Genomic DNA, 27,969 nt, shown 5'->3' with positions numbered 1-27,969 from the left:
CTTCCTGGAGAGATTAGGAAATTGTGGTTGAAAAACAAAAAGCCCTAAGTTGCAGGCTGTACTCATTGAATTAAAAAAAAAAAAAAGCTAAGTCAGTATGTTCCTTAAAAAAATGAACCATAAACAGTATGTTTTGAGGTGAAAGAAAAGTAAACAAGGATGAAAACATGTTTATTAAAATTCTAAAACTTTCGATCACATGACTGTTCTGGAACACAAAAGCCTCCCCTGTTTTGGTTACTGAGTGGCCTGTGATTTAAAGCTCCTGACAGCACCAACCGCTCACAATGACACTGTCCCCCTTTCTTCCCGCACGGTCCTCCCAGACGCTCATTTGTATGTATGGTTTCAGCCTGTCTGCAGTGTCTGGCCAAAGGGACAGATACTAATGGCATATGTTAATTACTATCCAACAACTTCCTTTCATTAGAGTGTTTATTAACATTCTCACTTCTGCCCATTGAACCCGCTGGCACGAGGGCACCCTGGCAGCCCCGAGTTCACGTGCTGTTTTTCTCTCTGGGCTCACACAATAGAATAGATTTTTCCTTTTGGATAATGAAACTTTTTCTGTTTCGATCTCGGCCGAGAGCTTTCTGAGATGCCCGGGAGATGACACCAAAATAGTAACTTGGAAACAAACGTCTGGCTGTTGTGGCCCACCTTCAGAGTTGTTCTAGATGTATTTTGGTACCGTAACTCGGGAGGTATTCATCCGTCTGTTTGGTGGACATCTCTTCGATATCATTATTACTGGGCACCAAATAGCCCTTCTTCTAACTATATGTACCTGGAAGGTATGAAATAATTTATAAAATAAAAAAATTTTAAAAATAAAATAAAAATAAACTATTTTAGGAGGAATACCGGTCTTCTTTGAATACAACTCTAGACTGGATTGCTCAATAGCAGGACAAAACACAGTTCACTAAAATTTCAGGGCATGGGCACCAGAGAGTAGGGGGAAGAGTGAGGCAGCCAGGGGAAAGCTCTGTCCGGAAGGCCCAAACTTTGGACGGCACGATGAACTATGAACGGACATATTTTCATATTTAACAGTAACAGCACAATTAACCATAAAGAGCTCTTTAGATCTTTCTACTTGATTCGTTGCACATGTCCCTTGAAGGTGCCCTGAGGAGGGCAATGGATGAGTTGCCAGCAGAATGACGAAGCAGGAATGACACGGGTAAACAAGTGTTTTCCAGTGTTCTCACCCAGTGACATCCCTCCGTGGTCACTCCTCGCAGAATATCAAATGTAGGAGAGAGAGCAGAATGCTAAAGAGGCAGTTCTTAGACAGTTGCCTTGTTGGGAAAGCACAGTAGATTCCACCTTCAAGGGGATCAGAAGTTTCGTTCTCATCCAATCAGGCTGTCTTGCTACAAATATTAGACTAATGGGTTTTTGCTTTCATATTAGATAAAGCACAGCTTTCGAATACCACACAAAGAGCAGTGATTTTGCCAAAGGAGTTTCACAGTTGCAAAGGCTTTGGGGTCTTTGTAACTTTTTTTTTTTAATTAAAGCTAAAGCAAGCCTGTGCTTTGTATTATTAATCCTGTCAGGAGGCCACACTCCTTTTTCTTCTCACCCCTTGTATCCCAGCCACCAGACCCAGCCAGCTCCCAAGGTTATGTGACCTAAAGCCAAGGCCATGCTTAGTCACACTCTGCATGAGTCTGGTGTCAAAGAGCTGTGGGAAGGGAACTCTCCAGCATCACTGGGAGTGGGCAGATAATGAAGTACCACCAGCCATGGGGAGAATGATTTAATGAGAAGGATTCATTTAATCAACAAATATTTGTTACCTATAAACACAGCTGATATTTAGCTGTTATGCTCCAGTATGGCTGGATCTACTGGTTTTAAAAATATCAAAATATTTCCATACTTATGGGTAAAATGTCATTACCCTGAGCCTTTTCAGGGTCCCTATCTGCCCCCAGACCTATCAGTCACCTTTCACCCCCTGAATTCTCTAAGACCAAGTACCTACAAGATTCACGCTTGGCCCCACAGGACCTCCAGAACTCTGCTCCAGCACTGACCACTGACGGGTGTAAATAGCTAGACTGTCACCATTGCCTCTAATGTCCCAGCATGAAGCTGAGTATTGGTGATACACAGAAAAAGAAAACCTTGACCCATCTTCCCAGATCTCCCAACCTGGTGAAGACTATCATGAAAAAAAGCTCTGCACTAAATTCCAAAATTTTGAGCTGATGCCACTTTGATTTGCAGACTTAGAAACTGGACTTGGTCAACAAGCTAGAGTGGATCGTGTTCTCCAGGACAGAGTCACATCAGTGAAGCCTCAAGAGACTGCTTTACAAACCAAAATCACAATTTGTTAATTTGCAGTGAGAAAGAAGAACTTCTAGGCAGAGTGGATACCTGTGTCACCCTGACTAACATCTTCTCTCCCAGTAGGAAACTACATAGGAAGACAAATGGTAATAAGAACACAGCCTGCGTACACAACCTGAACAGGGGATATTAGAGGGATGGTTTTAACGTCAAAGGGTGTTACATTTTCTTAAGCTCATGTCTTCACTTCCTCTTGGGGGATGGACCTGCCAAGTAGAGGGCACTGGATGTTCCTGTCAGTTCCCCAGGCACTCTGTCCTGGCGAACTGTCCCCCTTCACTCACACTTTCTCTTTCCATGCAGACCTCCTCCCTTGGTTCACTCATTCTATCTTTAGATTTGTTAATACCTCCAACTAGGCTCTGGCCAAACCTTGGAAGCATTCTCTCTTTCAGATGCCCCATACAGATCCTGGTGCTCTGGTTGGGTTTTTGTCATTTAACTCACTGCCTCTCAGATTAGGCTAAACTTTGGAAGCACCTAAGAAATCTTTTAAAGCACTGATGTCTTATTCCACCCTCCTGCCCCCCAGGAATTCTGATTTAATTGATCCAGGGTGCAGTTTGGGCATTGGGCTTTTTTTTTTTTTAAACCTCTCCAAAATATAGAATGAGAAACCAGGGCTCCTAAAGAGTTGAAATTCAAAGAAAAGTGCTTTGAATTTGAATAAAGCTTGAGAATCACTGCTATAACTCTCATAGTTGGCAGATGTCTTGACCTGCGCCAGCTTTTAACACATGCCAGTGCTCTGGCTGTAGCCCGAGCTGCTGGTTTATTTGGTATCGGGTAGGAGCCAGGCATGGGCAGTTTTACAAGCCTCCCCATACGATTCCAATGTGCAGCCAGGGTTGAGAGTCAATGGTCTAAACATTAATTTTACTGAGTTTTTGGTACTGATTTCCCCTTGGACATAGCATTGCGCAGAGGGGGAGATAGAAGATAGATTGTGGGAATGGTCTGTAGAGGTGATTTTTTTTTCCAGAGGAACAGCAGGGGCTTATGTGTATAAGCCCTATGGCACCAGCAGAAAGAACACATGGGCAGGAGGTAGTAGAGAAGCTCAAAGTAGGTTTCTTTATATCTATACCAAGCTTATGATTTCCCTGCCATGGACATGGATTGGGATATAGACTCTTAGGGCCATTTTGTGCTACATCTTTGAGTAAATTCAATAGAAGTCACTGAAGTAAAAGAGTGTACTTAAGAAGAGTCTGGTTTACCGAATACTTTTCTATAGGAACCTGACTGGCTTGTATTCTTTGAGTACTCTTTTGGCTGTTCCTCTGTGCCCTTCAGCTGAGCCCCTGGCTTTCTGAACATCACCATCTTGAAAGACGTGTAGCCACATTTTGGTCCATAGTCTCCTTAGCAACAGCTACATTTAAGCAGAGAAGCAAGAGAATCCCAGCCTGTAGCCTCTTCCTAAATAGGTTAAGGATTTTCCATTTTCCTCACAATTCCCAGATTTCCTGTTGTCATTTTTAACCTTTCCAATGTGCATTAGAATTCATTGGGCTTTCTGGGTGTTTGTTGCCTTGTCTGATTGCAAGGCATCTGGGAAAGCCATCAACTCCACTTTGTCAGCAACTTAAAAACAAAACGCATTCCTAGGAGAGGAAGAGGCAATGGGCTGGGCAGAGGCCTACTCCAGTGCCCCCCCCCCCTCTTCCTTCTCCTGGGACTGTCAGTCTCCTGGGCCTTGGAACGAAATGATTTTGAGTAGGGACTCGGGGACAGAGCAGGGCCGCTGTGCAGATGACACAGCACAATTCTAAGGGAGCCCCTGACACAACATTCTGTGATCTCAGTGTTCACAGCCACCTTCCCCCACTGCCCTGCTTAGCAGTCCTGGCAGAACACCGTTCTTTGAATTTCACCTCCTCTGGGGCCCCAGATCCCGGGTTGCATTTGTGCTTCTGACACACGCAGCACCGGAAAAGTCTCTTGTTTTCTTTGAGCATTGTTTGTTCATCTAGAAATTGATAGGTGTTTTCCAGGTCTCAGCCTTATTCCAAAAGTCCCTTTCTTGAGGCCTGTGGGAGCCCAACCCCAGCATGACTGACCAATTTGCATATAATCTCTCTGATAGAATAAAGAGAACATTAGTTTGAAGACTTGGATAGCCCGATCTGAGGCTGGATTCTTCTGTCTGGCCCTCCATTTTACACACTTCAGATTAGGATCCCTTGAGGCTATTTCCTAGTTTATTCAAATGAGAATCCAGGATCTCTCAGAAAGCAGCAATGAAAGAAACCCCCACTAAAAGGCATCTCTCTGTATCATTCAAACAGCAGCCACACTGAGCTCTTTATAATCTTATAAATATCCATAATTCAACATGGTCAGATGAAATAGCCTTCTCTCACAGCATAACTGATAAGCTACAAATCAGGATTGTCTTTGTCTTCGGAAATCAGCAGTTTAGGTGCACAGAGTTTTGTTTTACTGCATTTGCACAGTCATGTATGTATCCCTGTCTCTCAGATCCCATCATTCCCTGGTCACAGTGGGATGCTTTCCCAAACTTTCAGACCCTGTAATGAAAGAGAATTGGATCCTTCTGATATTGATAGATATCAGATAGACCCAGTGTGATGCATGTGTGTGTGGACCTGTGACAGATCCTTCCGCTTCCCCATTTGATGACATTTATTTGCTCATTATTCAAAGTAGCAAAAACTTCCAGGAGGCAACTGTCCTGGGAGCACTTTGTCTTTGCCTTGTTTCATGCCCTCTTTTCTAAAAAGAATCTCTTGTAATTGCTTGATGTTACCCTGGAAGACCCATAAAGATGTTCAGTTAGAACTGTAGAATTTTAGAGTCAGTAGACACCTTAGGCATCATCTGTCTGGTGCTGGCACCATGAGAAAGCAGAGGTGTGAAGTCACGCAGCAAGTCTGTCACAGGTAACACCCAGGTCCCTTTGACTATGTTACCCCCTGAGAACCTCAACCACGCCCCTGTCCCCACTCTATCATTACAAACATAAGCCGTTCTCCCCACACCTCACCTTCCTGCAGCTGGACTACATTGTGAGTAATGAAGCAGATTTCACTAGTTCATGCCCACCAGCTCAGCCAAAATACCCTCAGTCCTCTGCAACATGTGTCCCCCCTCTTCTGGAAGTCTCCATATACTCATGGACAAATTTACTCTGTTGGGTCCACTGGGCCACCCTTTCCTGCCAGGCAACTGTAGGTACTGCTGTCCCATGCCACCGCACTGGGAAGCCATGGAGTTCCCAGAATGCTAGAGTTGCAGTGGCTCTGGTCCCACCTCCTCTAAGGAAAGGTTTCCTTCACCTTCTGGTTACGCAGAGGCCTTAGTGAGGCTGCTTCCTTGGTGGATCTGATCTTTTCTGTAAAGGACTCACACGTGAGTCTTCGGTGAGTGGCAAGTGACGAAGTGTGGATGTGTGTCCATGAAACAAGAGCTAGTAACAAACACTCTACTGAGAACTTTAAGGACAAAGACTTACCACTGATCAAGCTGCCCAAGAGAGGTTCCTACTCCCCTTAGAATGAGTTCTTTCCCAGAAGGCTCCTCTGATCTTCATGCAAATAATGTCTTCTAGGCCTCCCCCACAGTTTAGGAGTTAGGTCCATAGTTGAACTCTAGCCTACATGCAAGGGTGAGCCCTAGTATACTAGTAGTTTTCTTCTTCAAACTATGTAATGATATTAGTAAAGGATTCAGTTGGCTTGAGGGCAGAGGGTGTGATCTGACCTTTGCTGTGAGTGTGGTCTAAACTAAGACTCTTACTTTCTGTTCCTCAATTCTTCCATCCACGGTAGCTTTGCCCCATTTGCTCTGCCGGTAGACAGGGAAGGATCCAGGCTTTGTGGGGCCTGAAGCTGATACGATTTTTGGCACCATCTTTAATTTAAAAAAAAAAAAAACAACAAATACAAAGTCAGTACAAGAATGAATCTTGGTTTAGAATGAGTAAAGAAATCACAACAAATTTTAAAATTTAAAAAGTTGGCCGGTAACTGGGACACCTGGGTGGCTCAGTTGGTTAAGCATCGGACTCTTGATCTCAGCTCAGGTCTTGATCTCAGGGTTGTGAGTTCAAGCCCAGCATTGGTCTCTGCACTGGGCATAAAGCCTACTTAAAAAAAAAAAAAAAAGAAAAAAGAAAAGAAAAGAACAAAAACTGACTGGTAACAAAACCTAGAAAAATATATTTTTTGGTGTTTAACTGCCTGGTATACCTAATTCTTTGTCACTACTTTTTTTTTTCTGTGTACTTATTAATTGGTTCTTTATTTTACCTGGATTGTGTAGTACCATTTTTTATAGTGATAATACCTAAAATAGTCTTTCCCTTAGCATGGTTGATGGTAAGTTGTATCTTATTACTAACAGTTAGAAAAGTTTCTTTTGGCTTCACAACATGTTATTGGTCATGTCCTGTAAACTTTTAGGGTTGGGAGAACCTCTATCAATTTTCTTTCCTATATGAGCTTTCAGGGCAGTTCAAATGCGCCCTGTAACTCCTCTTCAACACTCTTTCGATTGTTGACTAATCTAAATTCCAAATGGAATGGAATCCAAATTCCACTAACTGGAATCATGAGGGTTCCATGCAAGTGAAGCATCCTGAAGCTGAAGCCTCCTTTACCTTCCACCCTGGCTACTCTGGAGGAGTAACATGAGGAGAAACATGCCCACCGAATCCACGACTCCTCCTCAGGCTCTCCCGCCGCTATGCTTGGGCTGGCCCTGCAACCATTGCTCAGAGAGGACTAGAGCCTAGAATGTGTGTGTATCTGACAGCTGTGGCCGAGGTAAGGGATCTGGTCTTGGGGCACCTGGGTGGCTCAGCTGGCGGAGTGTCCGAATCTTGATTTTGGCTCAGGTCATGATCTCAGGGTTCACAGGACTGAGCACAGAGCCTACCTGGGATTCTCCCTCTCCCTCCCTCTGTCTCCCTCTCTCTCTTTCCCTCTCTCTCTTTACCCTTCCCCCACTCAAGCTCTCTCCTTCTCTCTCTACATATATACACTTAAAAAAAAAAGAAACTAGTCTCAAGCTCACTTTTTTTCTGATGCTTGAAGCACTTCCAGCTAACAAGTGGACACATTTATGTTGGATTAAATCACTAAGGAAATGTTAGGAATGAATTAAAGTTCTTGGGGTGTCACAGTGGGGTGTCACACTTACTGTCTTTCTTCTGGAACCCAGCAGTTTTCAAATAGTGCTGCACAGACCCCTAGGTTTCCAGGGGTTCCACCAGGGACTACCTGGAACAAGGATGGGGGAAGGTGGTGGGGTGCTCATGGCAAGGGGGCACTCAGTGGGCAGGGCCCTGAGTTCCCCCTCCACCCTTTGCCCCCCATCAACCAGATTCAACTGTTTATACACTGAAATATTTCCATGAAGCTTAAAAGTTTGAAAATTTTTACCCATCAGTTCATTTTCATCAAGCAGAAGCATTAGGCACCCAAGATATGTATTCTTTGCCATTTAGAAATATTAGCCATTCATTTGCCAATGATTGATTCCTAGTTAAAACACTTGCAATTAAATGATTTTCCCTGTTTTGTGTTTCGCTACTACATGTTCCTCTAATATGTAGGTCAGTTTGTTTCAGGATTGGATTATTTTTGTTTTACTTTGCTTTCAATTTTCTGTTCAAAAGGCAATTGATTGAATAAAAACCATTTTGTTTCAATTACTTAACACAGATACTTTGGGAACACCAACAATTTCTTGGTACAGCAGGGACACATCCACTGTTGGCATTTAATAAGGTGGTTTTTTTTTTTTTTTAACTTTCCTTTTTAGCTCTCAGAGTTATTCCTGTATTCACTTGAGGTTTGCCCTAGTATTTTTCTCTGGATTTCTTTATCAAGCTCTACATTTTGCCAACTCTTCCATTTAGGTGTTTGCTTTTGTAAGATAATTTGGGAATGAGAAATGATTAGCATTTTTCAGATGTTGTTTGTTACTTTTGTGCTATATCTTATTCTCTTTTTTATAAAGGTCAGAGGACAAGTATTACCTTTCCCTCTTTATTCTTCCTTATCTTCAAGAACTGGTCAGGAATTACATACCTTAGGCAATTAGTAAGTCAATTTATACTTGAACAAGTAGATACTTGAACAACTTGGTATTTCTGATTCCAAGTTTTCCTTCCTGGCTTTTTCCCCCCTCTTCTGTGGGTTCCTTAAGAGTGGATTTTGGTTCCTTCTCATATTCCACATATGAGAACATGAGCCATATGAGATTTCTGCCTGGGAAATCCCACCCACAAGCACTGCTCTAGCATCACATGTGCAGGAACAATGTCTGTTCATCTCTCAAGCTGTCTCTACCCTCCTGAGTTCAAGACCCATATCTGGTTTGTTTCCAAGAAACTCCCTTTAGATTTTTAGATTTTTATTATTGAAGTATAGTCAACACACAAAATTGTATTACTTTCAGGTGCAGAATTTGACAATTCTGTACATTGCACAGTGCTCAACATGTAAGTGTGGACACCGGCTCTGACCCAGTAATGTCATTACAATATCATTGACTATACTCCCTGTACTGTACTTTTCACTTCCATGACTTACTTATTTTATAACTAGAAGTTGTACCTCTTAATCCCCTTTATTTCACTCATGCCCCCACCTACCTCCCCTCTGGCAACCAACAGTTTGTTCTTGGTATTTAAGGGCCCATTTTTGTTTTTGTTTGTTCATTTTTCTTGTCTTTTAGATTCCATGTGTAAGTGAAATCATATAATATTTGTCTTTCACTGTCTGACTTATTTCTGCTAGCATAATATTCTCTAGGTCCATCCATGCTGTTGCAAATGGCAAGACTTCATTTTTTTAATGACTGAGTAATATCAAGACCCATACTTTTAATGGCTAATGAGTTATTCCCAGGAGGTCCCCTAAAGCTTCAATATTATACTTCTCCTTGCAATAAAGAATTAAGTTGCCTCCACATAATGTGATAAACCATTATGTTTGCTCTATAATGTTATTTTCTTTTGAGTGAAGTATAATGCCCCTTCAGTGAAATTCTCTTTTCAGGGTCAGCCAAATCCAAAATGGTAAGAGCAAGTTTAAAAGAAAATGGTTATTATTAGGAGTAATCAGTTATACTTTAATTGAAGTAGTCAAACCAAGCTATTCTCCATTGAGTTTGCCGGCTTCTGGTGGCCTAACAGCCAGTCCTCTGGAGGGAGCCAGCCACAGGCCCAAGCTATGTCATGAACCATATTTATACAACTTTAAAACATGGAATATAGTTCCTCTACTGGAAATCCCATTTTTGGAAAAAATATGAAAACCTGTCCCTTTTGATTGGAATTTGGAACAAAACATCTCTTCCTTTCATGTGTCTAAAAGTCTAGATCATGTTCTTTCCTTTGCAGTCATTCATTCAGCCCACATGTATTTGCTACATGCTTTCTTTTGGCAGGCACATTCTAGATGCCAGGAGACCTTGGAGACCAAGATAGGGAATTGTACCTTCAGGAAGCCAGTAAACAGATTAACACAGAAGCAACATGACTTGTGAAGGTTGGAAGATGAAGCAGAACAAGAAGAAGGAATGTGATGGGGAAACTAACTGTTTCAGGTAGAAGGGTGAGGGTACGACTCCCTGAGAAAGGAGCCTTTGGACAGACAGTTGAATGAGGCGAGAGGGAGCTCTGCACAGATTTGGGGGAAAGCATTCCGGGGTAAGAAATAGCAGGTACACAGGTCTAGAGGTGGGAATGAGCTTCGTGAGTTAAGGAAGGGTTATTAATTGGTGTCCATGGGTAGAAGCAGCAGTTCCTGAAGTAGAATGGGAAAGAAAATTACATCTCTATTTTTACTAACTTCTACCTGAAATTTAACATTTCCTCCACTAATGAATATGGGCAAACAAACCACAGTGTATTAGCGGCGTCTTCGACTCTGTTGTCGAAAGAAATCACTGACACTTTCATATTGCATTATATTTGTTGCAGATCTCTGCAAATGTCATTCGTGCTCATCACAACTTCAAAGTTCTGATAATTGTTAGAGCTGCTAGATCCTGTTATTTAACATGTTGATGAAGACACACATCTATTACTGTATCACAAACTTGATTTTTAATGTCCTAGTATCATATTTCCATGCAGTTTAGTCTCTTGTAATCTCATGTATTTTACTTACTGCATTTAAAAACTTGCTTCTGAAAGGCGATCTGTAGGCTTTATCAGACTGCTGAAGGGATCCATGGCACAGAAAAGGTTGAAAACTCACATGTTAGAAGAAACACAAGGAGAAAAGTGACTGAAGAGAAGTAGCAATTTAGTAGTTGAGTTTGACAGGGGAGGCAGAAGCCAGATTATTAGGGTTGTATAGACCACAGTCAAGAGTTGAGGTTTTGGGGCATCGGGGTGGCTCAGTCAGTTGAGCCTCCAGCTTCGGCTCAGGTCATGATCTCACGGTTCGTGGGTTCGAGCCCCGCATCAGGCTCTGTGCTGACAGCTAGCTCAGAGCCTGGAGTCTGTCTTCAGATCCTGTGACTCCTTCTCTCTCTGACCCTCCCCTGCTCATGCTGTCTCTCTCTCTCTCTCAAAAATAAATAAAAACGTTTTTTAAAAAAATTAAAAAAAAAAGAGTTGAGGTTTTATGTTAAGGGCAATGGGAAGTTAGTAGCAGCTTTTGATGAATTTTTTTTTGGAGTAAGCTCTGTGCTTAGCATGGGCCTGAACTCACCACCCAGAGGCCAAGAGTCACATGCCCTACCAACTGAGCCAGCCAGGTGCCAGTAGAGGCTTTGGAATAGGGAGGCACCATGATCTGACTTAAACATTAGGTCACTCTGGCTGCTGTATGAGGAAAAGACTGTTAAAGTGAAGATCCTTAAATCATGAAAAAGCCAACTAGAAAGCCAACTGGAAGATAATGGTAGAGATAGGGGTGCTTGAAGAGATTGCAGTTTGCAATGTATTTTGAAGGTGGGACTGATGATTTGGTGCCGGACTGAATGTGGATGTGTGAGGAGAAAGAAGAAGACCTTCAGGTTTATAGCAAGTGGGTGAATAGTGGTGTCACATGTCAGTATAATGAGGGCTGGGGAGGAGTAGGCTTGGGAGCACAGGGTGGGGTGGCTATGGAACCAAGAATCCTCTTTCGAACAGGTTACACTTGAACTGCCTACCAGCCATCCACGTGGAGCTCCCTGGCTAGCAGTTGGGTATGAGTGTGGAGCCTGGAAAGAGGAGAAAGGCTGGAGAATGAAGTTGGGGTGCTGGGTATCCAGGTGATTTGTGAAGTCATGGGACAAATGAGATCACCGAGAGAGAGAATAGGTTCCCAACATTTAGAGGTCTGGAAGAGAAGGAAAGAGCTGGCAAAGCTGAATGGAGAGCCCCAGCAACTGAGACAGGAAGGTGGTATGGATGTTAAAGGAAATACTGGGGAAGAAAGAAGTCATTTGGATCATAAGATATGCCGCAGTACAGATGCCACACAGTACTTTCAAAAAGGGAATTTTATAACACAAAGAATAATGGGGGAACAGAGTATGTTACAATTTCTGGAACTCCACTGCAAACTAGTTCAGTCATGAACAGGTCCTAGATTTAAGGACTGGGTATTTGTGATGTGTAGACTGTGGTTGGCCTGTGAGTATGTTATGTTCTTGGGCAAGCTGTTTGACTACTTTGCTCTTCTTTTCTTTTTTCTGTTTATAAATTGAGATCCATCTATATTGCTGACCTATTTCACAGGAAGATTGTGAAAAATTTCACGTATCCACAAGAGAAAATGGATCATGATTTGCTGAACAGTATCAAGGTGTTAAACATCAAGGTGGGACTTTACCCAACTGTGTGTTCAGTGTGGCTCCTTTTCAGATCCTGAGTTCACCAGTCTGTATCCTTATTATATGACTCTACTGGGCTCTGTTCTAAACAAAAATGTGGAAGAAAAATTAGTCTTTAGTTGTGCTGTCTTTTTTTAGGTACTTCTAGCCTTACCTTGTCAGGCCCCCAAAGGGTCTTCTGAGTCTGGCATCTTCAAGGGTCTCACCTGGTGACCCCCTTCCCCAAATCTCTTCCCCCAGTGTGCCATAAGCCTTCCCAGGCCCTCAGGGCTGTGCCCTAGACCTGCATGCTGCCAACTCCCTGGCCCAACATCTCTCACCAATAGGCACAGAGCCTGTGAGAGTTGTGGGAACAATCCAGTCCTTAATGGGCACACGTGGGGGCTCCGACTTCATCCCCTACTCTTCCCATTGTCTGTAACGCAGCGGTGTGTCCCTGTGCTGCCCCTTCCCTGGTGTATGGCTCATCCCACATCCCAGTCTCTTCCACCTGTGCCCAACTTTCTCATGTCACAAGATACAGATATAGAAAGGACTTTCAACTAGAGGTAAAAGGCCTGGGTTCTGATTCTGTGCCACTACAAGCCTTGAGTGGATCACCCTAATGCCAAGTCTCAGTTTCTGCTTCTGAAAAACCCATGGTCTAGATGAGCTCCAGAGTCCTTGTCACTTAACCCACCACAGCCTGATATAGGGGAGCAGAACCCTGGGAAAATGCTCGTGGACAGCAACTGGGGTAATATGTTTCCTTTTTCTGGTCATGTATTTGAACTTTACCTTGGGTGCCCTGAGGAATTTTTCCCTCCCTTAGTCCCAAAGGTTTATTTCAATATTGATAGCATTTAAATATTGGGGCAGGCCTATAAGAATACATTCTCTCAGATAATTGAGGCTCAAAAACACCTTCTCCATTTACATGCATGGACAGTCCTGGCTGTGAAGACCAGTTATTTTAATGAAAGGGATAAGGGGATGAGGTCTGTGGGGAACAATCTGATGAAAAGTTGTTAGGTTTCAGGCCTATAGAATATATCTTATTCCAGAAGAGATGGATTGATGGAAAAACAAAAGACTGCGGATAACTGCTTGTGACCCCACCCCCCTTCTCCACTGACGGAGGAATGGCCAGACAAGGGTCCTTCCTCATGGACAAGAGTGGAGAGTCAAGATTATAGGAAAGTATCACCAGACCTCACAGTCTAGCTCCCAGAGGGCAGAAAGAATACTTGGGTCTCTGTTACATCCAGAGGGATATTCTAGTTTTTCAGAGTCTACCTGTTTTGGTGTTGTGACAGTAAGAGTAGAAACATATTAACAGCAAGGATTTGCAAATGCCACATTATCCTCTCTACATTTCCAAAATCATTCAGGCTCCACTTGGGCCCTCACTGACCCCTGTGACCTTTTCAAGGCTGGATTCTGGAGCCATTCCCAAATGTGCAAAAAAAGATCTGGAGGGAAGCCCCACTGAGGAGGATGGGGGAGGAAAATGCCCCTCCACCTCCCGCTCCTCAAGACCTGGAAAAGGAATAGCAAGTAGAATTGGAGAATACTTAACAGTCTCCCTGGGGAGGAAAAAGACATCTACTATCTGACTGGCTTTGGACTTTGTGGGGGAGAGTCCAAGATCCGACAAAGGGTGACTGAGAAATAAGATCTATCACTTAAATATTCAGCTCTCCAAAATGTCTACAATTTAATTAAACAACAGGGTTGATCTTCTAGCTCTTGAGGAGCTCTTTTTAATTAAACTTTGTATTTCTTCTCTCAGCTCTGCAGAGGCATTCCAGGGTAACATTTGGCTTTGAATGAGCAGTCATTTTGGCCACCCACGATGGTTTGGAAAAGCCTCACTGCTGAGTTAACAAAATTCTTAAATGCGAATATCATTGGTTTTTCATTTTCACCGATATCCAGAAATGTTCATTAATGTTAATAAAACATGTGTGTTGTTTTATTTCTTTTGTGGCTGTCTGCAAAATATCTCTGTATAGAATTCAGATGCTGCCTAGGTTTCAGGCCAAATTTCAGTTCTTCCATCTGTAAAATGGTGTCACAATTCTGACTCTTAATACAAAATTATTTTACACTTTGGATAAGGAATAAAAAACTCATGGCAGTGTGTGTGGCATGACATCTAAAACACAGTAGCCAGAATTCATGAGAAGCCTGGATACCAGTCACCCTGCATTAAAGTGAGGAAGCTGCCACTGTAGAAATTGCTTAAATCTACAAGTTTATTTATTTTATTTGTTTTGAAAACATTTTTTTGAGAGAGACAGTTAGTTGGGAGGAGGTGGAGGGGCACAAGGAGGGAGAGAGAGAGAGGGAGAATCCCAAGCAGGCTCCATGCCTAGCACAGAGCCCAACATGGGGCTCGATCTCACAACACTGGGATCATGACTTGAGCCGAAATCAAGAGTCAGAAGCTCAACTGACTAAGCCACTCAGGTGGCCCTAAAGTATTGACTCTAAATGCTCAGGATAGGGTAAAAAGGACATTAAATTATGATGTAAACTTTATTCTCATAAGCTATTCAAGTAGGACCTAAGACAGGGCTCTGTGCACATTGAAGAAAACTGATTAACAAGTAGGACTGAGCAAACTGATAGGTAAGAAAGAAGAAAAAGAGATGAGAAAAGATGGGTGAATGAAGGTGAACAAAGTGGTCATTGCCTTCCTATAATGTTGACTGTAAAAATTTGAAATGGTGTTGTCATTTTCTGCTCTGTAGAAACATACTTCACAGGGCACCTGGGTGGCTCAGTTGGTTAAGCATCTGACTCTTGGTTTCAGCTCAGGTCATGATATCACTTTTCATGAGTTAGAGCCCCTTGTCGGGCTCTGTGCTGACAGTGCAGAGCCTGCTTGGGATTCTCTCTTCTTCTCTCTCTTCCCCTCTCCTGTTCATACTCTCTTTCTCTTTCTCTCCCTCAAAATAAATAAATAATTTTTTAAAAAAGGAACATGCTCAACAAAATACTATGTTTCAGCCCAATTCTCTACCACAGATATACATAATCTGAGTGTCTCCATTGAAATTATTGGAAAAAAATGAGTCAGAACAGCATTGATTTCAGACTAAAAACAAAGTACACCAAAGTAACTCAGATTAACCTTGATGGATTGGTGTTTAAAAAAATTACTGTAACCTTCCCAACAAATTTTGTTACAGAATGTTATTTTAGAGCATGGCAAAACCACTCCTAAAACTGATCATTGAAATTTTTTTTTAACAATTTGCAATCTGAGAGGCCTGGCAAAATTCTTTGTTGCTCTATGTAACCATTAATATATTGTATTTTTATATAATTTATTTTACAGCAAATGCTAATTGATCCAGAAGTATATAATACACACTGTAATGTGTTTATAAGAAAGAAATGTTTTTAAAAAAATTTTTAATGTTTATTTTTGAGAGAGAGAGAGAGAGAGAGAGAATGTGAACAGGGGAGAGGGCAGAGAGAGAGGGAGACACAGAATCTGAAGCAGGCTGCAGGCCTAAGCTGTCAGCACAGAGCCCAACAAGGGGCTTGAACTCACACGCAGTGAGATCAAGACCTGGCCGAAGTCAGACACTTAACCAACTGAGTCACCCAGGAGCCCCGAAACAAGAAATGTTAATGTTCTTTGGAAAGGGACCAAGAAGTTTTTCCAAGTTTGACTCTCTTCTTGAATACAACCATATGATACATTCCTCTTTTTGCTTTGAAAGCAGAGTAATTCTGGTTGCTCTGTTTTGCTGCCTTGAGTGTTTGTTTCTAATAACTAGTCATAAGCAATTTGAACATTTTTCTTTTTTTATTCTGAAGGGAAAGCAATGGGCACTGTAACATGTGCTTTGCTTCAAAACTGACTAATGTTAAGATTATCTACATCATTGATGAACACAAGTGGCTTGAAATATTATACAGGGCAATCTGGTTTTCTTAAGGGCAGGACCAGGAGCATAGCAATGGGGAAAAGAAATCTATTCATAATAACAAATGGACAACCATGGAAGAAAAGAGCTGAGATCTCTTTCTAGCCCAAGACAAGAAACTAAACTATTGAAGGAAAAAAACTATTGGTTGTCTTAGAACCCAAAATATAAACTTGATCTTGAGCCTCACTTTCACTGTAATTTTCCCAACCTTTGGAAAATTGACTTTTGAAGCTGGGCATGCTGAATGCACAAATATAATGGACTTTACTAAGTAGATGCAATTAATGTTATGATTACTCATCCACATCTTTAGATAGTGGAAGTTTGGGTAACATTTTATATAGGTCAAAGGCCATTAAAAATAAACTCCTGGATCTCATAACAAAATACATGTGAAAAGCTTTTCAACTGTTTAAAAAATGCAGGGCCAATGTAACGAAGTATTATTTTATGTGATTATAGGTAGAACATATGGCAAGGGGCCATTTTTAGATGGAAAGTTCATTGATAGTTATTCTAAATGAAAATAACCAGTACATGTATCCTTTGCCATTGAATTTGAAGAAGGAGAAAAAGGAGGAGAAAAGAAATAGAAATTTGTATTAGTTAGGATTCTATTTTCATATAACAAGAACCCAACACCAACTAAATAAAGGAAATTTATTGGCTCATATAAAACTTAAAGTCCAGATAGGGAATTGGACCCAGAGATATAAGTATCATTTGGCCTCACTCTTTCTCTCTCTCTCTCTCTCTCTCTCTCTCTCTCTCTCTCTCTCCCTCTCTCTCTCTCCCTCTCTTTCTCTGTTGGCCTCATCTTTTCCACTACCAATGTTCTTTCTTCAAGACATAAGATGTTATATTAGTCAGGGCTTTCTAGAGAAAAAGAAAGCAATAGGATTTGTGTATCTATACTTGTCAATATAGAAAGGGATTTCTTTAAATTTATTTTAAGGAATTGGCTCATACAATTGTGGATGCTAGTATGTCCAAACTCTGTGGGGTGGGCCCACTGCCTGGAAAGCCAGGGAAAAATAAATGTTACAGTTCAAGTCCAAAGGCCATCAGGTTGGAGAATTTCCTCTTTCTTGGGGTACATTAGTTCTTTTACTATTCAGGCCCTCAAATAACTGGATGGGTACCACCCACATCAATGAAGGTCACTCTGCTTTACTCAAGAGCAGCTATTTAAATGTTAATATCATCCAAATCTCTCTCACAGAAACTTCCAGAATAATATTTGACCATGTATCTGGGCATCATGGTTTGGGCCAAGTTGGCATATAAAATTAACCATTACAGATATCTTCCAACAATCCTAGGCCTCAGCATTCCAAATTAGCAATTCAAGTAAAAAAAAAAAAGTAAGCTTTTTTTTTCTCCTAGTATCCATATACTGAGCCCAAAGAATGACCTTGGATAGACATGCTTCTATCCCATGACAATCCCTGAGCCAGAAATGCCACTACTGTGGTTGACAGACCCATCAGGACCTCAAGGAATGTCAAAGGGGCATTGTATGTTAGCCCTTTGTAACTGTTCGGCTGTATTATTCACTGAACACGTGACCGTCTGGGACGTACTAAGCCGTCTTATGAATGGGTTGGTGCTATGTAAATTCTCATCATGTACAGAGTACACATTTTGGGAAAAGATATATGTAGCTAAATGCTGTGGGATAAGACATATGTGGCGGGGGTAGACAGAGAAGAGCACTTCTTTAAGTATGGGGGAAGGAAGTTTCAGCCATATAATCTATGACCTGTTCATTGATCACTACCTAAATTCATCCCATTAGGAGCACACTTGACAACATTGAATGCCCTTCCTAAATTAGATAAAGTTGTTTGGAATGTTCGTTAGGTAATTATAGGGCTCCCCAGGTTTCAGCATGTGGATATAAGTTGGGGTGTAGTTATAATTATTTGTTCTAATTCCACTAGTCGTATATATAATATATATGTATATATACTTAGACATAATCTATATTTAATCTCTATTTATATATATAATCTCTCTCCCTATATATATATTTTTTAATTTTTGTTAATGTTTATTTATTTTTGAGAGAGAGACAGTGACAGAGCACGAATGGGGGAGGAGGAGAGAGAGGGAGACACAGAATCCAAAGCAGGCTCCAGGCTCTGAGCTGTCAACACAGAGCCTGACACAGGGCTCGAACTCACAAACTGCAAGATCATGACCTGAGCCTAAGTTGGCTGCTTAACCGACTGAGCCACCCAGGGATCCCTATATATATCTGTTTAATAGTGATATAAATATTGATAGTTTTATTTCTAGTTATTTGTATTTGATCTCTAAAATATGTTTATGCCCAAGTCAACTGCATAGGAAAATCTATACATACAGATACCCATGCAAAAAATTTTCCCTCTCCATTTCAGATATGCTTACACATCTGTTGAACAATTGATTTACTTCTGTCTTAAGAACTTACTGTTTCCCTGCTTCTGTTGTGATCCACCCCTTTCATTCATTGATTCAATAGCTACAATGTCCTAGGCTCTGTGAAAGACGCTAAGCGTTTGTGGATGAACGAGGTGGGCGTGGTTCATAGATATCGTATCAAGAAAGACAAATTGAAATGAGTCATTCTATGTGTGACATTGGGCCTTTCAGGCCATGCATTTGAGTACGAACTTCACTCAGGCTCTCTCTGACTCTCATACACTTATTTTCCTTTGCTCTACGCCTCTCATCCAGTTTATTTTTCTTTTATCTTGTAATGTTTTATTTCTATTTGAAAACTACCTAAATTCTGCAGAATATGAATGAACTAACAGTTCTTACTTGGCAGTGCAAGTTCAACTATTTTAGCCAGGGGATTTTGTTATCTTTGTAAAATGGCCCAGTAGGGAGCCCTCTCAAGGCATGTTAACAGATGTGGTAGATACATGAACTACACAGAATGTGCAGGACCCTTCCGTCTAGATTCTAGTCCCCAGGGCAAGCAAAATCAGATACACAGCCCTCTTATAGGGATGTTTCTCAAATTTAAATAATGATAACTTCTCTATTAAAAGAAAAGAATTGGGGCACCTGGGTGGCTCAGTCAGTTAGGGCATCCGACTTTGGCTCAGGTCATGATCTCATGATTTGTGAGTTCAAGCCCTGCATTGGGCTCTGTGCTGACAACTCAGAGCCTAGAGTCTGCTTCAGACTCTGTGTCTCTCTCGCTCTCTGCCCCTCCCCCACTCATGCTCTGTCTCTCAAAAAAAAATAAATGTTAAAAAAATAAAAATATATATAAAAAATAAAAGAATTATCATAAACGTCCATTATTGACTTAATTTTATTATGTTAGTTACATATGTAAAGTCATAAAATAAGATGTGAGCTTCTTATGTATGTAGTTATTATATGCCTATAAAGTCAAAACAAATTTGCTTATTGAATACAAGTAAGGCTACAAATACGCAAATCAACAATTTTAATGTGATAAAAACACTGTTTTGCTGCAATGAAATTTCAAGCACAGCCTCATAGCTGATTTTATATCTTTTTTGGTTTCTTTTTTGTGACTTCTATAATACTAATGTGACTTCAACAATACTACTGCTCATACCTATTCACCTAGGTTTACTGATCGAGGCAGTATTAACATTTTTAAGATGGTGTTCTTTTAGTTCAATAAAATCTTACACAAAGCAAAACTGTCAGTGAGAAATCCAGGAATTTAAATCCAAATTTAAAAGCAGCTCAGTAAAACTGTCCTGTTCTCTTGAAGATAAAGTTAACATCACAGTATAATTGGAATATACATTAAATGAATAACAAATCCAATTAGTGCTTGAATAAGGAACAGAAACATGCTTCACTCTATATGTGCTGTTATGCTTGCTGCTAGTGAATTTTTGCAAGTTGGTACATATAATGATGGGATCTGCTTACAAGAGGAACACCTCCTGTCTGCAGTAGAGCAGATTCATTTGAATGTAAAACTTTGACCATTGGATTAGTGAATAACTCTCTCAGCACTTTCCTCTTTTCAAACTCCGGCAAAATTTTTGTCCGCATAGCTTCCTCATTGGAAGTACAAGTACTGCATGGATATACTCAGAGTTCCATGTGATTCTGATAATCCTAATTCTTTTTTAAGATTACCATTGAAATAAGAACCTAATATTTTTAAAAATCCCCAGACCCTAAGAGAACATGTGCAGCCCATAGCTTATGAAATGCTACCTTGCAGAAAGCTTTCATAGCGGGCTGATCCCAGTGAGATAGAATAATAGCCTCATGGGGTTTGGACAGAGAGGTCATCCTAACCAAGTCCAGGCTTCTTTCTCTTCTTTTCCTCCTTACCACTTGTCATCATTTGCCTCCATCTGTGGATGGACCAATCCGTGGCCCCTCAGCTCCTGCCCTAGATGCAGAGAGTTCATCATTTGCCTTTACCAGATGGTCTGACACAGAGGGCTCAGGAGCTGTCGGACAGCGCTTCTCTCACCTTAATGTGCACACGCAACCCTGTAGAACTTGCTCAAATGCAGATTCTGACTTAATAGGTCTGAAGTGGGGCCTGAAATTGCATTTCTAACAGGCTTCCAGGATCCATGCAATGCCCTTGGCTTATGGCCCACACTGGAGAAGCCCGAATCTATGGCCTTTGGGTTCCCTTCTACCATGCGCCTTTGAGGAGGCAAGTTTTGCATCTTCTGCCATAAATTACTGAAAATTTGCCTTAATCCTCTGTTTTGTTTGGGACTATGGTAGTTTGGCTTCTAAACATGAAGCAATGACTTATTAAATAGATTAAGTGGATTATAAGAGTCTTACTGTAATCCAAGAGAAAGCAAAGTTTCATCAGACCCAAAGGATCTTTATATTACAGGAATTTTTCATACCACTTGTTGGTATGAAGTTTCTATAAGATTAATAGCCAAAGAACCAACATATCAAACTCTGGAAACCCTGAATTACTTATAATTCTTAGAATAATTTAAAAGTGAATTGAGTGATTTTATTTTCCTTTTGGGTTGGATTTCACTGACTGCCGGATGGCTTTAATGTGCCATTACATAAGCCTATTCCCAGATTGATATTCATGGTTAGGAAGTATTTTGATTTTTAATTAAACGCTATATATTACTGGAAGAAACTCAGGACAAAACTATCTTCCTTCTGTGAAACCTATGAAAATCATCCTGTATCAGTTATACATGCAGATGGCTGTGAGTGGCAGAGAATCCAACTCACTGTGGCTTTAGCAGATGGTGGGTTACTTTTTCTCACAAAGCAAGACTCCTGGAGGTAGGTAGCCTTGCTGGTCCAGCAGCTCAGTGATGTCAGGATCAGTATCTTGGCAGTTCTCCTGGTGTTTTCCTCCTCATTACAAGATGGCTGTCTCTGTTTTAGGTGTCAGACCTGCATTTAAGGTAGAAAGAACGCCAGCATCGTTTTAACCAGTACAACCAAACATTTCCCAGAAACCCCCAGTGGACTCCTGCTGATGTCATTGGCCAAAACTGTATCATGTGACCACTCCCTCTCCAACCCCCAGTAATGAAGGCAAGAGAGGAGTCTGAGAATAGATGAGGAATCAGCCATCCAGTTATTTTTTTTTTAATCTCCAAACTTCCCTTTAACTGAAAAGCAGAATATTGTTTATTTTTTTATTGTTTGGTTTGGTTTTAAATCCTACCTCTCCGTGGGGAGAAATTGTGGTGGTTTAAGAAGTATAACAGATACATGAAATTCCTGAAAGGAACCTCAGGGCACAAAGATTTCTAATTAGTACTAAAAGTGGAACATGAAAGAATCCCACTGCTTGAAGCTCATTCTAAGACCCTGTGAATTTGTCCTAAGGTAAAAAGGTCATAGGGTCTTCAACAAAGTCATAGAGGCATTCTTGTGGTTCCATCCCCCTGAGTCCACCAAGACCACAGAACTTAACAGGAAAAGATTCCCTTTCCCTCATTTAGAGCAGATTTGGAGTTTTTAATAGGACAGCTACCGGAAACATGCTAGTGCTCTGGTCACCCAGCTCCTTTGTCCTTCCCTGGTTTTGTCACAGCAGGCTGCTGTTCCCAGGGGGTCCACATCCGCTGGAGACCTCCTTGTAGCAACACTCCCCTTTCCTGCATGCCCCAGGGAGAGGCCATCTTCCATTAAGCAACTAAGAAAGAACATTGCAAAAATTCCAGCACTTGCTCAGTCTTGGATTTCTCAACCTCTTCTTTATTTTGATACTTTGATACGATCCAATAAGTCTTAGCATTAAACTTTGCATATTTGATATCTTTGTACTGAACTGGTCATGGATTCTTTATCCTTAATTTCAAATTACGCTTGTAAGCACAAAGGTCCTTAATGACTATTTCTAAGGAGGTGTTCACTTGGTCCTATGCATTTATCTGTGTGGAGAGTCTTTTGTTTTCCAGTGTTACTAAGAGTTCCCTGTTTCTTACCTTCTTGCAAAACTAAGATGGCAGCTTTACGATGTTAGACTAAACTATAAATGGATTTCTTCACTTATTTGTACTTTAGGTGCTATGGTACAGGATGGTGGTATTCTAGATCATAATTCTCCACCTGATTCCCCCACCCCCAATGTCAGCCTCAAACAGGATAAGAAATATTTAACCATATTTTGAGTCTTCTTCCCATTGTGTCTAGGAGTTATGTTACTGATATACCAGACTGTAATCACACAAAATTATAATTTCAATAGAAGGAGAAAGTCTATTCATACATATTCAAATATACAATAACATCTTTTTGAGACCTATGTTAATGAGTTATTCTTCCAGAAGTTTCTGTGTTTTAAAGAAGATGGGGGAAATAAAGAAGATGGGGAAAGAATTCAGAGATAGGACTCTGAATGCAAAGGGTTCATATCTTGGGGCACCCAGATGAAAAAGAGTTTTAAGCAAGGGGTGTTATGTGGACCCCCTCAAACTTTATGGTGTAGATAGGGTGGAGTCTGCATAGATTACTGGTCTTTACAAGGGTTGACCCCCGCCCCCGTGTGATTAATGAGATGTTGCCATGCAAGAGCCTAGTCCAGAACAGTCTGAAATACCACAAGTGTCTGGAGTGGGGGCTGAATTGCAATGGAAGGCACTGAACAAGGGAGTAAGAAACTCTAAAGAGAAACTGAATCTGCCCATCAGTTTTCCTTGAAGGCTGCCCCAAGTGTCTTTTGGTAAATACTTTCACAGGGTAAAGACTATAATTTCTGTGGGAAGAAAGAAAAAGTATGAATTACATATCAGATTTCATCCCAACATTCTGATGTAATAAACTAAGAAAAGACCAGATTTGGGGGTAAGGGGGACTCAACTTTTCTGCTTTACTTGGCCAACATAGAATGTCCCCATTTGATAAGTGCTTATGATAGTGGTCCTGGTGAAAATATAAGCACATCTTTCTGAGCAAAAAGCATTTCATTAGCAAATCCTTTGCAAAGAATATGAACCAGATATTAAAAGATTGAAAGAAACTTAGAAAGGGTAGTGTCATGATATTTAAAAATGACCAAAAAATGGATGACGGCTTAAATACATACAGTGACAAAAATATATGCTTGGTCTTTGGAGCAGCAAACAAAGAGATGTCAGTTTGTGGAACAAGGAAATGATGGGTCTCTAAACATACTATTTTGATGAGCCGCAGCTGGTGACTATGTTCTGTGTGTGGCATTTCGGAGAGTTTTTGTATGTGCATGTGCTAAAGTACCAAGAGTTGTGTGTAACCACCTCCTAGGGCTTGGAATTGACCTCCCTCCCAGTGGCTGCTTTTCCCCAACACTGAATCTCTGGTCACACAACTTGTTTTCACATTCCCTGATACTTTGGTTTGTGTTTTTTGTCATTTTTCCTTAAATATTCCACAATCTCACCACCTACCCTCCAGAAATGATATATCTTCCTTCTTTAGTAAGAAAATGGAAGCTCTTTGGTCTACATCTCTTCAGCTTCTACCCCCTCTGTCATCGAAGTTAATGATGTCTTTACCCATCCTTCCCTTCTTCCTGTCTCAGGGGAGGCAACATCCCTGATTCTTTCCAGGGCTAATCCATCTCCCTGTGGTCTTGATTCTCAATGTATCACTCATCTCCAATCTTTCCCTCTTTCTCTTCACTGGCATTTCTTTAATCCATATACACATTGAATTTCCACCATCCCTAACTTAAACACACTACCTTTCAACAGCCATTTCCATCTTTCTCCTTGCCTGTCATTGCTGATGATCAGACCTGGGGCCCCCATGTCCCTGGGAAATGGTTGCTGCCCTAGCTTCACCTCCTCTCTGTTGCTGACGTTGTGGAGACTCCTTGGTTCCGACAAGTCCCCCTTTTGCACGTCATAATTTCACTCAGAACACCAACTCTTCTTCCCTGCCCTGGGGCTGACCATGTCATTGTCTCCCTTGTCTCAGGCTTGACTTTCTCCCCTAGACCTGGAGCCTGCTCCTCATTTTTGAACTGTGCCTTGCAAAGCTGTTCTGCAGATCCAATGAGATAATGGCTGTGAAGCCACGTGAAAACCAGTTAAGAAATGGCAGCTCTTATCAGGGCTAACTTTCCCTGACTATACAAAAATGACTCTAACACCCTGTCTCCCTGCCCCCCAAGCCTGTCCTCCATTCCCTCTGTCCACCAGTAAGCAACCTGAGCTGAGGCTGCACGTGAAGCTCTCTCCTGACACACTGGCCTGTGTGACTGTGTTTAAGGTCCCAGCTGCATCTCCACCCTGCACCCTCCATCCCATACTTGAATTTCCATAGTTTCTGCTTTGTTGAAGTAAATGGACCACAGCATTGATCGCTTCATGACACATAACACCTCAAACCTTGGTTATATAGGTTGTGACTTAACAATTTATTCCTTAGGACCTAAATTCTTCAAAAGTAAAAGTCCACTCTCCAAGGAGCTGAGTCTGTTTCCTCTCTCTCTGTAGCACATCGTTCTGTAGACTGGCTCTTGGAATCTCTTTCAGTGTAACTAACTTCCCTCAAACTCCTTTCTCTGTCTTCCTTTTCCTGCTCCCTTGCTCTGAGAGCCCCTTTGATGTTGTATACCTTTCTTGCCTGAGTTGGCTCATGTATTCTACAACTTCAGCTAGTAACACCCAAATCAAGTGACATGAGTCTAGGATCTCCCTAACTCCTGACCCACAAAGCCTTCAAACTATACACTTCCAGCAGTCACTGGTCCTCTCCCTTCATCCTGCGTCCCCTAACTCTGTGAGTGGAACCCACCCACCTCCACTCAAAGCAGAAAATCCAGTTATCACCAACCCCACCATCACCCACTGTCCCAAGTGCAAATTCCATCCATCTCTGCATTGTATCCATTTGACTTCTATCACATCTTTTCACTATGTTTAGTTCACTATATTTAGTTCAAACTCTCAGGATGTTTTACCTGATTTCAATAACCTCCTGACTGTCCTCCCTTCTAGACACCCGCACTCTTGGGCCAGCTATCTTTAGAGAATTCACACTGCCACCCTGTTTAAATGCCTTTGACAAGCCTCCTTTGCCAAAATCATTAGTAAGGCATTCCATATCCTTCACAATCAGGTTCCAGTTTGTTCTTTTATGCTCACCCCTTGCCAAAAGCCCCCTGGACCCAGGCTGAGTGGGACGTTGCCTCTGTTTTGTTTGTTATTTCATCAACTGATCAACTAATTTTCACTCACAGGTTTTCTCCTCTGCCAAACAGCTCAGTTCTGCCTGAATTGTTTAGCATATGTAGATGATTCAATCCCAGAAAATTTCTTTCCATGGATATTTTTAGTCATCAAATGGCATAAACATTCTACACATTAATCATAGAGTTTATAAAATTCCAAAGGAAACCTATAACTATATGATGACATCTCAGAAATGTTTGAAAAAATTGTGACATAATGATATTAGCAGAACGATTCTCAAACTTTTCCCCATTAATATCAAACGTTCATTTACACAAGCTATGGGAAGGAAATAGCACAAATAACTCAAAGCATTAAGTATAGAAATAGACATATTTCGTTGTGTAACACATTGTTTTTTTCTTGCAGAGTGACTTTTCTAAGGCGGCTTTTGTTAGATTGAGAAAAATTAATTTCTAATCCCAGACATCAAGCAGCTAATGCTAAACTGGGGAGTGACTCAGAAACATGGGAATTTCAGGCATCGGGCTGACTGGGAGACTATATCTGTTAATAATATGAATTTTAATATGAATTTACAACTCTGATTTGGACTTCCAATGTGTTTTCTAGCCCCACTTGGCTATTGATTTGCTTTCATTTTATGCAGTAGTGTCTTATGCCTTAGCTAAAGACTGTCATTAATGCTACACCAGGAACCTGCTTCCTGAGGTATACTTTTATACTGCTAGGAATGTAAAAAGTTGGTGAGATTTTGTTTCTTGGTCATTGTGTGTGGGTCAGATGTAAAGCACATTCATACAGCGGAGTCTACAAAATATAGTCATTGTTGAAACGAGAGGTCATTCTATTTTTACTCACTTTCACTTTAATTGCAAATTGTTAGTGCAGGAATTTCCACAAAAGGGTTATGCAAGCATGCCCAAATTGCTTGAAATATTTTCCACTTCTCTGACTTCCCATGGGAAAAGCCACTAGGTTGCATTTGTGGCATCTCAGTTGGTTCAAGCAGCCTAATTGGGATTTAGAAGCTCTAAACTGTGAGGGTTTACAGAGGGACATCCAGGATTGGAACTCCTATCTCCATTTCCTCCTTCAAATCTGGAAAAGTGTCAATTACCCATGTAACATACCACCCGAATGATGGCAGCTGACACCCAGCTTTTGTTTGGTCACTGTCCTGTTTTTACAGGTCTTTAAAATGATTTAAAAAAAGGGAAAAAAAAGATTTGAACTGTTTACCAGGAATTTCATCAGGAAGCAAAGTACACTATTGCACTCTTTAAAAAAGGGGGTTCGCATCTCATATAGGAGAAATATATTCCTGGGCACAGGTAACTTTCCTTTCTCTTGGGCAGAAGTACCTAATCACTGCCCCATCTGTCAGAGCCACTTAATTGTGAACAGGGGCGCTTTTGCAACATAGTGAACTAAGGCAGAACAATTAATTAGAGCTAGAGGAAAAGTATTATTTAAAGGTACACACTCCCCTCAAGAAGTAGAAGCCTTACTGTGATCTTGCATTGATTCTCTCTTGCGCTAGCTTACGTACCCTCATCCATGTAGCCATGAAAATTTCATTTGTCCTACTTTTCAATTTCTGGTAACATTCAATGTGATTTAAACAAGTCAGGGAAAAGGCCAAAGTCAGCAGTTCTTTGTTTGCCTCACAAGTTTTGCTGTGCATATAAATCTCTGGGGGTCTTGTTAGAGAGCAGATTCTGATTTAGTGGGTCTGAGGGGGGCCCCAGAAGCAGCATTTCTAGTGGGCACCCAGAAGTTCTGCTGCTGCTCCCAGACCACAATTTTAGTAGGAATTATCTAGATTATTAGATACTATCCCCAGTGTGAATTGAGACTTCATCTTTTCAGGATTCCTGTGCACTCCTGTCTCAGTCTTACTGGCTTCCTACAATGGATGCATCCCAGATTACCATGCCGACTTCGCCTCTTCTCAGACCCACTTTCCTCCTTGGCCTCATTGCTGTTTCCTCTGGAATCCTTAAGGAAGCACATTGGTGTCTAGGACTCCGAGAGATCACACACAGAATATGTTCAAGATGTGTTCTCTCCTGACAGTTTTAGAAACAAAATGACACATGTCTTCCCCTCTCGATTATAACTGAACTGCGGCGAGGCAGAGCTGTTTGGAAAAATGCACTGGGCATGAGGAATGTGTCCAAAACTCCCCGCAGGTCTTAAGATTACGTGCCTCAGTTTCCTTCTCACTAAAAAACAACAAG

The 27,969-nt window shown here is 41.3% G+C and overlaps 2 long non-coding RNA genes across 7 annotated transcripts; one reads left to right on the top strand and one right to left on the bottom strand.

Annotated features, from left to right (window-relative positions):
• Positions 1-421: 421 nt before the first annotated feature.
• On the bottom strand, positions 422-24,324 carry LOC115290526. Of its 5 annotated transcripts, none has more exons than XR_003908170.1 (7): positions 24,271-24,324; positions 21,324-21,491; positions 12,177-12,261; positions 10,518-10,602; positions 7,537-7,616; positions 6,133-6,246; positions 422-790 (listed from the first exon to the last, which is right to left on the bottom strand). It is a non-coding gene; the product is annotated as an uncharacterized LOC115290526 (long non-coding RNA). The 5 variants fall into 5 exon arrangements; XR_003908172.1 differs by having other exon boundaries at positions 10,518-10,568; XR_003908174.1 differs by lacking the exon at positions 10,518-10,602.
• Positions 6,954-14,134, top strand: LOC115290525. 2 transcript variants are annotated; one of them, XR_003908168.1, is made up of 5 exons: positions 6,954-7,160; positions 9,793-9,951; positions 11,492-11,613; positions 12,053-12,164; positions 13,949-14,134. It is a non-coding gene; the product is annotated as an uncharacterized LOC115290525 (long non-coding RNA). The 2 variants fall into 2 exon arrangements; XR_003908169.1 differs by lacking the exon at positions 11,492-11,613.
• Positions 24,325-27,969: the final 3,645 nt, after the last annotated feature.

Source organism: Suricata suricatta, chromosome 4, assembly GCF_006229205.1.
Source record: "Suricata suricatta isolate VVHF042 chromosome 4, meerkat_22Aug2017_6uvM2_HiC, whole genome shotgun sequence".
Taxonomy (NCBI): Eukaryota; Metazoa; Chordata; class Mammalia; order Carnivora; family Herpestidae; genus Suricata; species Suricata suricatta.
This window is presented reverse-complemented; position numbering and strand designations above follow the sequence as displayed.